Source organism: Arctopsyche grandis, chromosome 1, assembly GCF_051622035.1.
Source record: "Arctopsyche grandis isolate Sample6627 chromosome 1, ASM5162203v2, whole genome shotgun sequence".
Classification (NCBI taxonomy): Eukaryota; Metazoa; Arthropoda; class Insecta; order Trichoptera; family Hydropsychidae; genus Arctopsyche; species Arctopsyche grandis.
The window spans coordinates 37,865,206-37,877,576 of NC_135355.1; the positions used below are offsets into that span (position 1 = coordinate 37,865,206).

The window sequence follows — 12,371 nt, forward strand, 5'->3', positions numbered from 1 at the left end:
ATATTTGAAACGGAGTCGTGCAGCGCTGAAGCCATGCAGTGCTGTTAAGTATGAACAGACCTTTCAGTGTTTCCTTTAGTTACTTATAAATTTCCCCTAGTTATTATAAAATTATACCGAAAAATTTAATTAAAAAAAGTTTAAATAAACGTATAAATTTGTGGCTATTATTTATAGCTAATATTAGATAGTATTAAATATCGCAACGGTTCGAAATAATGCACAATCTCTAATTGTGTCAAAAAGCAGTTGGCTGGAAAGTCATGCACGTGATAGCCTCAATGTCAGTTGGCACGTGCTTAGTTGTCAGTTCAGTTTGAAAATTCAACTGTCAGTCACTTGGACTGTGCGGTTCGTTTTATCTCATCATTTCATTGAAACGAAGATGCAACAGTCTATTGATGGCTTTGAAAAATCAGTATGTATCATCTTTATGTCTTAATATACTTAAATGCTGTAAATATAATTTCATGAGTGAATGTTTTCAATGTTGAACTGTTTCGGCTTGTATTTTGAATCCTGTACTGTAGCTTGAATTCTGTATTGTTAAAATTTACAGGTTAAAAATGCCGATTCTAAAATCGGTAAAGTGGAGTGGATGATTAGAGAGTTGGACAAAGCGGCTTTGACATCCGGAGAAGACTCTGCCATGGAGCTAATTTCATCGTCAAGACAGGTATATATAAATATCAAGGTTGCATATTATGAATATTTATTATGTTGTAGTATTTTTCCATAGAAAATTTACATGTAATGAAGAATATAAACTCTTATTACAATTTTACTTTGAAAAACTTTATTCGTGTCATAATTTTTTAATCGAATGTCCTATCATTGTATCTTTTTAGATTAAGAATATGTATGAGATCATTAAGAAAGAAGACGAAGAAGATAAAATAAAACAAGAAAATTCAAAAAATGCCCTAGAGATTATCACACTGAATCTTTTTAAGCAGTTTGAAAATTTGAAGAACAAAATAGATTTATCAGATTCATAAATAATGTTTTGATAATTGAATTTCTAAACATTTATAGTATTCCAAAATGCATTTTCCTTTTTAGATGTACCGTATTAAACTCGTGCTAGATTTCAAAATAAAAAGACTGAAATGTAATAAACATATACCTACTTTACCGTATGTACTTAATTAGTATTATATATTTTTGTTACCTAAGTAATGTATGCATTCCAAAAATTTCAAATGTATTAAGATTTGCCTAATTAAGTGAATTGTATAAATTTTGATGTATTATGTAAGGTGTTTTTATTTTAGCATATACTTTTTATTATATATGTATGTAATAAGCAGTTTAGTTATGTTTTATATGTTGTTATGGTAATGGAGTTTTTATAAATAATTAATAGAATAAATATTGTCATATGAGATTTACTTGTTTTTTTTCTTCTTCATTTTAATACCAGAGTGACGTATTTTATGTAACACTATTTTATGTAAATAAATTATGATTATTTCATTGATTGATTGCACTTTGTTTTAAGTTCTATATAATACATAAATGAAACATCAACGATTTCATTTCAAATATACTTGTATAAGTCACAGTCCAAGTTGACATTTCGTTCATTCATAAACACACTAGTTGGTTCATACACGAACTAATCTGACCAGTTTTAATGTACACAATAACAAATTGGCAACCATTTGGCGTATGTTTAAGTATTCTCAATGTCCCATCCTCTATATATGTATATACAAACATATGAGCTTATATGGGTTGTAATATTTTTAATATTAGTACAAACAGAAATCAAAGCAACGTTAAATTGTGGTTTCCATAGGATTTTCCTTTTTATTAATACTTTGTGTTTTGAGAGCTAAATGTTTTATACGACAACTGGTGAGTCTATTTAAATATAGCTTTTGGCTGCTAGCATTTGAACTAAAATCAATAGTTTGTGTACGAACAAACTAGTATGTTCATGAACGAATTGAAATGAACACTTGGAAACTTACATACAAAGTCTCTTTCGAAATTATATATTAGATATTTGCACCTGAGCAGTTACGGGTTTTATATCTAAATTTATTGTAAATGAGCTATATTAACCATTTCATCTCAAACTTTAAGATCTATTGAAAGATAAATAATACTTGCATCCTAGTAAGTGGCTGTAAAATATATATATTCGGCTCTAATGTATTAATACATTTCATATTTAGGTAAATATATAGTTCTATTCTAGTATACTTTTCTCTTCTCAAATAAATAAAGACGATTTGAACTACATTTGGAGGTAAAATAGACATAGAATCAGAAATCTCTAGATACACATACATAATTGTTAACTTAAGCTAGGTGTTATTAAAACAATTTAATATTTTCTTCAGTACTGTATTATTTTATTTATTTATTTGTATAATTTTAGCTATCTAGCTAATTTAAAAAGTACATTCTTAATTACTTAACTCTAAAATTTGATGTATAAATTTATATGCACTGTCCTTCACAGAGGTGTCTCCTCGCACCTCGCAAGAATGCATACACGGTCTTAGAAGACCTGACGCACTCAGGGAGGGCATTGTACATGAGCACACCCCTGTGAAAAACACCACCAGCTGTCTTATTTTTTATTACTCTATCTACAGATAAATTGTTCTTATTTCTATTATAACTACTATGTATGTATATCTCTATTTCTTATTGTATAATCCATAAACTACTTAGGTAATAACTTATAAACAAAAGACAATATACTAAGATTTAAACTAAATCTAATACTCATCCATCCCAATTCATCTAACACAGTGCTACTCAAACTTTTACAGTTGGCGGACCAGCATACATTTTTCAGTAATACTCACGGACCAGCATCATATTTTTAAATAAAAAAGTTATATAATATATGAATATGAGTGAAAATTTGTTTATATAACAAATAATAATATTAAATATAATATTTAACTTATAATATTAAATATAAGTAGTAAAATTTATTTTATTGAATTCAAAGAAGTACAATATCTATAAATCATATATGTACTAAGACAAAGATGAAAAATGAAAATGAAAAAAAAAACTAATTAGACACGAGCTTGTTTGTTATTAGATAAATACGAGTAAATACTAATACGAGCTTTTAGCTCGCAATTTTACCGATTTAAAATTCAGCACACTTCCAATTAACCGTTTTAAACGAAAACAAAAAATATTGTGGACAGAACGATATCCCAATAAACATGTTTCAATATAAAATACTCAATATAAAATAATATTAATAGTGGGAAAAAATCCATAGTGAAAATACGTACTTTTGACTTTTGATTTGAACTGGACGACTACTTAGAGAGATTTGAAAGCTGAAAAGTACTACAAATGAATGATAAAATACCCGAATATAGATTCTAATATTCATTTTGAACAGGAAATTGACAGATTTTGAGACATCGACCGAACAACACCAAGATATAGAAAAATCGCGCGATTTAAAAAACACATATCTCCGAATCTCGAGCCAATCAACATTTTTTATTACAAAATTCGTGTTCACTGGGCATAGATCTATAAGAAAAGTCATATCTCTAGTGTAGCGCCTATATCTTGGCATAGTATCCCGAATAATCTCGAGCTTGTAGGGCTTGTCTTTATATAATTTATTATATATAATGGATGAGATGATGCAACGTTATCATAAGATTATGTTTTAATTTTTTATTTACTTCTTTGTGCACGGATTGGCTACCGCCGGTACACGGACTAGAACTGGGCCGCGAACCATAGTTTGAGTAGCACTGATCTAACATACTTCTAATACTTTTTAATCTTTCAAATCTAATTATGGAAGAATTTAAAAAAAAAAGTCTAGGATGAAATGATTTTATAAATTGGAATACAAAGCCAAATTGAAAATTCCGGGTTTGGTGCATCCGCTCTAAAATCGCCATAATAATAATCGCATCTGTGCACATCGAAAGGTTACCCGTCATCTGATGTGCAATATATCATTCGAGAAGACGAGAATTGCATTTAAAGCAGCCGTCCGTTAATCTGTCGTTCAATTTGTCTGGCGATTTTAGAGCGGATGCACCGCATCCGTAAATTCCACATCGGTTCAAACCCGGGGGTCCATTTTTTTTCCCCGAAGGTCTTCCGGAGTGTGCCGATATTTGAGACTCGGCATCAGGACCTCGTCGGATCTGTTAATTGTGCCCTGTTCTTTAATTTAGTGCCACCACTCCGGCATTGTTGGGCGGATAATGGGGCCAATTTACATAGGGGTGCCGCACCGCAGCGCAATATATACGAGCCGAGGCCGGGATAAACTTTGCCCATATAAATTATTTCGAGAATGCCGATGCTGTTTTACCGCCGAGTCCCGCTGTCGGTTAGTGTTGGTATTTCTCTAATTATTATTTTGTTAATTTATCGCGGCCGTTTTGCACGTTCTGTCCCTGCCCGTCCCCGCGGTGATCATTTCGAGCGTGTCCCGGACGGTCACGATAACTCACAGTCACCTTAATTCGGTAAGAAACTGCGCAAGTTGAGAACGGACCACGGCAAAAACTTGCCGTCTTTGAATCGGGAATGTACTGCTGGTGACAAGCGTAATGTTTCCGAGGAAACGGTCATACGTTCATATCATTCGATGGCTATTCGTGTCACCAGGCATTACGTATACGGCCATCTCTTTCTCACCCCGTCTGTTCACCAAGATCTTGTTTACTATGCCATTACGTATCTCTTTCACAGACCGTGTGTCATCGGTGAACAGACGGTCTGTGAAAGAGAAGGCTGCATACGTAATGGCAGAGTAAACGAGATCATGGTGAACAGACGGGGTGAGAAAGAGATGGCCGTATACGAAATGCCTGGAGCGCATCATCGGTTTACGGAAAATCTGTGAACGAGTTGTCGTGTCACCAGGCATTACGTATACGGCCATCTCTTTCTCACCCCGTCTGTTCACCAAGATCTTGTTTACTATGCCATTACGTATCTCTTTCACAGACCGTGTGTCATCGGTGAACAGACGGTCTGTGAAAGAGAAGGCTGCATACGTAATGGCAGAGTAAACGAGATCATGGTGAACAGACGGGTGAGAAAGAGATGGCCGTATACGTAATGCCTGGAGCGTATCATCGGTTTACGGAAAATCTGTGAACGAGTTGTCGTGTCACCAGGTATTAAGTATACGGCCATCTCTTTCTCACCCCGTCTGTTCACCAAGATCTTGTTTACTATGCCATTACGTATGTCTTTCACAGACCGTGTGTTATCGGTGAACAGACGGTCTGTGAAAGAGATGGCTGCATACGCAATGGCAGAGTAAACGAGATCATGGTGAACAGACGGGGTGAGAAAGAGATGGCCGTATACGAAATGCCTGGAGCGCATCATCGGTTTACGGAAAATCTGTGAACGAGTTGTCGTGTCACCTACATACATATGTCTATGTTAGAGACAAATGCGACAGTGTGGACGATAGACGTCACCGTGAACGAAGATGCAGTGTTTTCAAACGTCTATACGATTATTTTTCACTTATATTGATGACCGAACCGAGCAAAATGGCAAAGTTTGAAAACGATCGGATGAGAACCCAAACTTCATCACACGACAAAATCGTTTCCGAACTAAGAAGAGGTTAGTAATTATTATTTTGAATAAAAATACCAATAATTTTATTTTACTACCAGCCAGAAGCATAGCTCGGTCCTTAAGCTTCTGCTTAGCGTCGAGAGGCGCCCGGTTCGATCCTTGGGCCGGACCTCGAATGAAAATGAATTTTTCAAAGTATGCTGTTGGTTAGATCTGGATTTGTGACTTCAGTTTGATCGTTTCCTATCAGAGTTTGCCAATTTTCTCTGATTTCATTGTTGAAACGGTTCCCGGAAAAAATTGGCTAAAATCCCTCCTATACGATAATTTGTTATTAATTAATGTGCAATAAATAATTTTTTGTACAAATTGATAGATGTCTCATTGATTTGCGAGTTTTTCAGTGTCTCGTAATTCAGTGATTTATATAAAAATGCTGCATTGTAATTGGCCAGGAAGGCGCATTGGGGTCTACCTGTAAAGCCTTCCTTGTATATATGTAAAAAATAAATAAATAAATGTATAAAACTAAAGACTGCATAGACGTCACCCTGATTTCAAATGTCCAAACTTCAAACGTGTCTTAAATTATATTTTATCTCTATCGTAATGGTGGAGGATCCATTTACTTATATTGATGACCAAAATGAGCAATATGGCAAACTATGAAAACGATCGGATAAGAGGCAAATTTTTTCCTGAAATGTAATCGTAAGTGAAACGTAAAGGAGGTTTGTAAAAATTATAGCTAATCCAAAAAAACCCTACCGCCGAGGATTTCGAGTTTTGTAAAGGTGCGTTTAGACTCTCTAATAAATAAAGAGACTGTATGTTTATAAACGTTGACAAATGAATTATATGGATTACACGACACATGCTCAATGCATTTTTACTTTATCTATGTACGTAGTAACAATAGATGAAGTTTTGTGATCATGCGAAAATTCGAACTCGAGATTTTGACTGATTCGAACTCAGAATCGATCACTGATCACGTTTTCATGATCTAGAAAAAATGTGTGTGTGTGTGTGTATTTTGGGGATATTTTTAACACCGTTAGTCCGATCGAAATGAAACTTAGTATCGGTTAATGAAATTCTTATCGACACGTCGTAATTTTTTTTTCAAATTTTTAAGTTGACCGGAAATGGTACCTCCCCTTATAGGTGTCCTCTTTTTTTTTAAGTTTTTGAATTCAATTATCTCCCAAACCACTAACTGAATCAGATTTTTTTTTAAATATGATAGAAATAATAATTTTTATAACCTTGTATTTTTTAAATATTTCTATCTGAACCGGAAGTAGTACTTTTACTCTAGAGAATCGAGATTTTTTATGTTTTTCTCAGAAACCTTTTGGTTTATTGAACTGAAATTTCATATCTTAAAGTTTATTTTTCAATGCTACCTGTAAAGGCTTAGCGGGTAGTATTCTTGTTTACTTTGTACATGTTCTATCGTATTATTATCGTACTATTGTACAACGTCTATCGGCGTTTTTCAGGCCCATGGACTTGTTGGAAAAACGCCGATCGGCGTTGGTCACCATTCAAAGGGCTTAGTGAGAAAAGGTGGCCTCCAACGGCAGTTCAGTTAGAATAGAACTGTCGTCTATGTATACATATATATAAAAAATAATGTCTGTCTGTCTCGTATAGGCTCCTAAACCACTCAACCGATTACGATTAAAAACTTTCAAGATTTGTTGTATGCATATATTTAAAAAAAAATCACCCAAAAACGGGAAAAACGGGAATGAGTGGCATTGCAACGCAATAATTTCAAATGTTTTCGCATCGCGACCTGCGTTGTTAGGGTAAAATAAACAAATAATTGAATAATTTCAAATGTGTTCGCTGCCTGCATTTTTTCGACAAATGGGAACGGGAATTGCTTGCGTAATTGTGGCATTGCAACGCATGCCGGGTTCAGCTAGTACTGTATATACATATATGTAAATCTTGACAAAATTTTATTGGGTTCGCTTGAATATAGATACATACATACAATATCACGAAGAATAGCCTTCATAACTCGTTTCCCCAAAACATGTCAGTTAATGGACTTTCATTGTACCAACGCCGACAATTTGATTGAAACATCCGACTATTCTATTAATCTATTGCGGTATTTCCATTTGTATTTTCTTTTAGCATTTTTTCTCACATCCCCCATTCCGAAAAGGACTAACAGATGCGAAGGAGTTTGAAGGGGGTCTCGGAAAAGGAGGTAGGGGGGGGGGGGGGAGACGAGTCGGCTGAGCTATCCGGAAAAGTCGCAAAATTAATTAAGAATCCTGTCGGCGAGGACGATTGGCGTGTAACATCTGCCTCTCCTGTTTGTTTGAACTGCTACAACTAATAAAGGAGATAAATTTCATTAACATCGCGCGGTCGTATCCCAGCGCCTCGAGGATGTTGCCAGCGACCTCGATAAGAAATTACACAAGAAGGCCAGGTGCAAAAAGGGTTAAACGTTGTAACCACGTTATTCAATATCCGCTTCATTCATTTGCGGAAAATCGACTTCGACGAATTGTATACGTGAGTTTGAAATTATATTTTTAGGCTACATATGTATGTACATATGTATATTAGGGGTGACCGTAAAAAAGTCGAAAATGTTTGTTTACCATGCATACATATGAAAAACGGTTGGTATATATATTATATATCAGTGGCGTGCGGTAAAACTCTCTCCCCCCGTCGTACATCCTCACTTAATTTGCGCGAGCAGGATACAACAGGAACAAGAGGAACAGGCTTTTCCTCCCGTATCCTGCGCGCGAACATTAAACAAGACTGTATGACAAAACGAGAGATAATTTCACCGCATGTCACTCATATATATTATATATGGGTCTAGGTGACGAGCCAGAATGTTAAATTACATAAAACACAAATATCGGAAGGCAAAGATCGAAAATCGAAAGATCTTAAGTCGAAAGATCAAAAAAAGGGGTGCATGGTTAACGGTACATACTCATTTAATTTGCGCGAGCAGGGTACAACAGGAACAAGAGGAACAGGCTTTTCCTGCCGTATTCTGCGCGCGCACATTAATACGGGAAGAAAAGCCTGTTCCTCTTGTTCCTGTTGTATCCTGCTCGCGCAAATTAAGTGAGTATGTACCGTTTACCATGCACCCTTTTTTATCTTTCGACTTAAGATCTTTCGATTTTCGATATTTGCCTTCCGATATTTGCGTTTTCTGTAATTTAACATTCTGGCTCGTCACGGAGACCGATTATATACACATAGTACCATTTACCATGCACCCTTATTTTTGATCTTTCGACTTAAGATCTTTCGATTTTCGATCTTTGCCTTCCAATATTTGTTTTTTCGACTTTTTCACTTTCAGTGCCGTGAGGTAGACCCGTATATTAGCGAAGAGCGAATCCAAAAAGGATGTTTTTATAAGGTTTTTATTAGTTTCATTATTTGTTTGCTTATTTTCATATATTTTATTTTTATTTTACATAGAGGAAGGCTTGACAGGAAGACCCCAGAGCACTTTCCTGGATAATTAATTATAAACAATGCAGCATTTTATTATTACAAAAATCATTGTATTTCGAGAATCCGAAGAACAAAAATAGCAATTAATTAATTAATCCATTGAGACATCTATGAATTTAGATTTGCACAAAATTTTTACAAATTGTACATACAATAAACGCAGAAGATCTGTGACAACAGGAAAGATGACTTTTTGCCAATTTTGAGGAACCGTTTCAACAATGATCAGATACGATTGGAAAACTCTGATAAGAAACAATCGGTTTGGAGTCACAAATACCCCCAAATCTAACCAGCAGTATAGCAGATCCAAAACACTGATCGCTTGGTGCTAAGCATACACGCTACCATTGAGCTATACTGCTGGCTATATATCATATAAGAATCAACCGTGAATATAAAACATCCCCGTGAGGCCCGAACGGAAGAGAGAAGATTAAAATTCACGCACACATTACATCCAATTATGAAAATAATGATGAGCGCAAGCTACCAGACAAATAGGTCAAGTTAATCTTTGATAATCTTTGACAATCTCAATTAAGTGGAAAATATCACATCCAGGCACGGCAACAACGATTTTATTAAGAATTCAGACAGCTCTTGGAGCAAGGGCCATCCGACAAAGTACTGTGCGGGCAGCAGGTATAACTATCAAATGATGATGTCTACTATGCACATAATTATCACACCACAGCTTCCCCGATCCATTTATGTATCTATTGTCTAGGCACGTAAAGGTTTACCGTGGTGAGTCTACTGTTCTGTGAGATCTCCAGCGTATATTTTGTTCGGGAACATAATTCGGGGTTTCTATTGTTCACCCACGAATGCACTTAGACAGTGGTACTCTCTCTCATGTTCCCACGTTACAATATAATCTCCGATAACCAACGTTCAATGAGGTGGAAAATATAACATCCAGGCTCAGCAGCAACGATTTCATTTAAAAATCTGATTGCTCTTGGATCGAGAGTCATCCAATAAAGAACTATGCGGGAAGCCACAAAAAACTTGAAATAATTTTGATTGGAGCATTAAGTCTCGACTGTTTAAGCAAGTATTAGCATGAATTGTATCTTAGCATGCTCAAAAGGAAATTAATGAAAACAGAGTTACGGAAATGGTGTAACGAAAATTTATTTTTAAAAATTTCTGGAGGTAGCAAACAAATATTTGCTAAGAAGTAAAGTTATCTTTTGGAAATAATAGAATGTTGGAATGTGTTAAAATTTTGATGGAGAGTTATCAGCTAATTATCATAAGAGAAGGTCGATATATGTAGCTTTTACGATCGTCCAAATCTTGCCAACAACGTTTGAGACATTCGTAATCGTTTTGAAAATCGAATAACTTTTTCAATTTCGGTTGGCATTCGAACGCACGGACTGGTAAATAATTGCTTAACTAGTAAGTAAACTATGCTCGGCTTATTTTCATTGTATAGAAGCGATTGTGTGGCCATTAGTTGCGTTTTTGTGTGGTAAATTATAAGACGTAATCCCGCGCGAATAAATAATGATAATGGCAACATTAAACCGACAGAGTTGCTCGGCGGAGCCGGTCTCTGGTGTTTTCGCTTTATTGAAAATTAGTTTTCCTCCGTCGGATTTTTCCGACTCTAATATTTTTTGTCTAGCGTTTACGGGGAGGAGGGGTATAAGCAAAGCTGTGGGGGTGGCCGACGGACTCCCATCTTTTACTCCCCGAAAGCCTTCAATGCTCGAGTGGAGTATCTACTGCAAATGACCCGCAAAAATAAACTGCCATTTTCAGCTAATCTATGTATTTCTATTTAAATATTTCTAGTTAAGTATTTCTGGTTTGGTGATTACACTGTTCGACACGAAAAATGGTTCAGAGATGAGATATGACTTTTCTTATAGATCTATGCCCAATAAACACGAATCTGGTAATAAAAAATGTTGATTGGCTCAAGATTCAGAGATATATGTGTTTTTAAATCGCGCGATATTTCTATATATTGGTGTTGTTCGGTTGATGTCTCAACACTTGTCAATTTCCGATTCAAAATGAATATTGGAATCTATAGTCAGGTATTTTATCTTTCATTTGTAGTACTTTTCAGCTTTCAAATCTCTCTAAGTAGTCGTCCAGTTGAAATCAAAAGTCAAAAGTACGCATTTTCATTTGGGATTTTTTCCCGCAGTTAATACTATTTTATATTGAGTTTTTTCTATTGAAACATTTTTATTGGGATAGTGTTCTGACTACACTATTTTTTGTTTTCATTTAAAAGGGTTAATTGGAAGTGTGCTTAACTTTACATCGCTAAAATTACGAGCAAAAAGCTCGTAGTATTTACTCGTATTTACACGAATCTGAATTGAAATAATTCCACTTAGAAAAATCATATTTCGACTATTCTTGTGGATTAATAACATAAATTCGTTTATTTTATCGAGGTAAGCCAGATATGAATATAATTTTTGTGGCAAAAATTGCATTTTGGGTGATCGTGATGTGACTAATAATCCAATTACCAAGAATAATGCATGTAAGAATTATTAAGTTGTCATCTTGTCGTGTGACGCCTTTAGACTGTTGTGACTCTTGACAACAAGATCCAACATATACATATGTAAAAATTTCATGTCATTAGTATTTGAAATTATAGTAGGATTTATTGGAAATATTCTTATTCGGCTTACTACTGATTAGAGTTAGATGACAGTTGAGAAAACAAATGCAATAAATTAGTAATAATACTACTCATTAAAATATTAAGTTGTGGTAAAAATGACGTGGTGGTAAAAATAAAAATGTGGTAAAAAGGTACGCGGTACATGTTTTTTTTAGATTTGCACATATAAAAAAAAACCGCTAGATCCAGGGCAAAACTCACCCACTGGAGTATTTTTGGTGATATTTTATCCTTTTGACGTAGGTTTGACAGTGATTGATAATGGTGATTACCATATTTGAAGGAATGTAGGAGAAATTTGTCGTAATAATAATATCTCTAAATCGATTAATGTCAAGAGTATATTGACTTTTGGCTAAATAGACATTGAGCGGATGGATGTTTGGTCGACGGACGTTTGGTTGAATGGTCATTTGATCGAACGGACATTTGGCCGATTGCGTATCGATATTATTCAAAACCCACTGAAAAAAGATAAATTATTCAGAAATCACCTCAACCTCATTACAATTTGATATTTTCGATAAATTTAGCATGTATGTAGCTGAAAAATATGAAAAAAAGACTATTTCCATTCGTCAGCAAAGATACTCTAACCAATAGTAATCGCGTATTAAGAAGTTCG

At 34.9% G+C, this 12,371-nt stretch overlaps 1 long non-coding RNA gene across 2 annotated transcripts in view; it reads left to right on the forward strand.

Annotated features, from left to right (window-relative positions):
* Positions 1-313: 313 nt before the first annotated feature.
* LOC143909031 (uncharacterized) overlaps positions 314-12,371 on the forward strand; it is a 265,898-nt gene continuing 253,840 nt past the window's right edge. Inside the window, exons 1-3 of one of the 2 annotated variants that reach the window (XR_013260321.1) lie at positions 314-418; positions 560-676; positions 849-1,389. This is a non-coding gene — a long non-coding RNA (uncharacterized LOC143909031). Of the gene's footprint in view, positions 419-559; positions 677-848; positions 1,390-12,371 lie in introns of those variants that run through there. The other variant, XR_013260322.1, reaches the window with a different exon arrangement.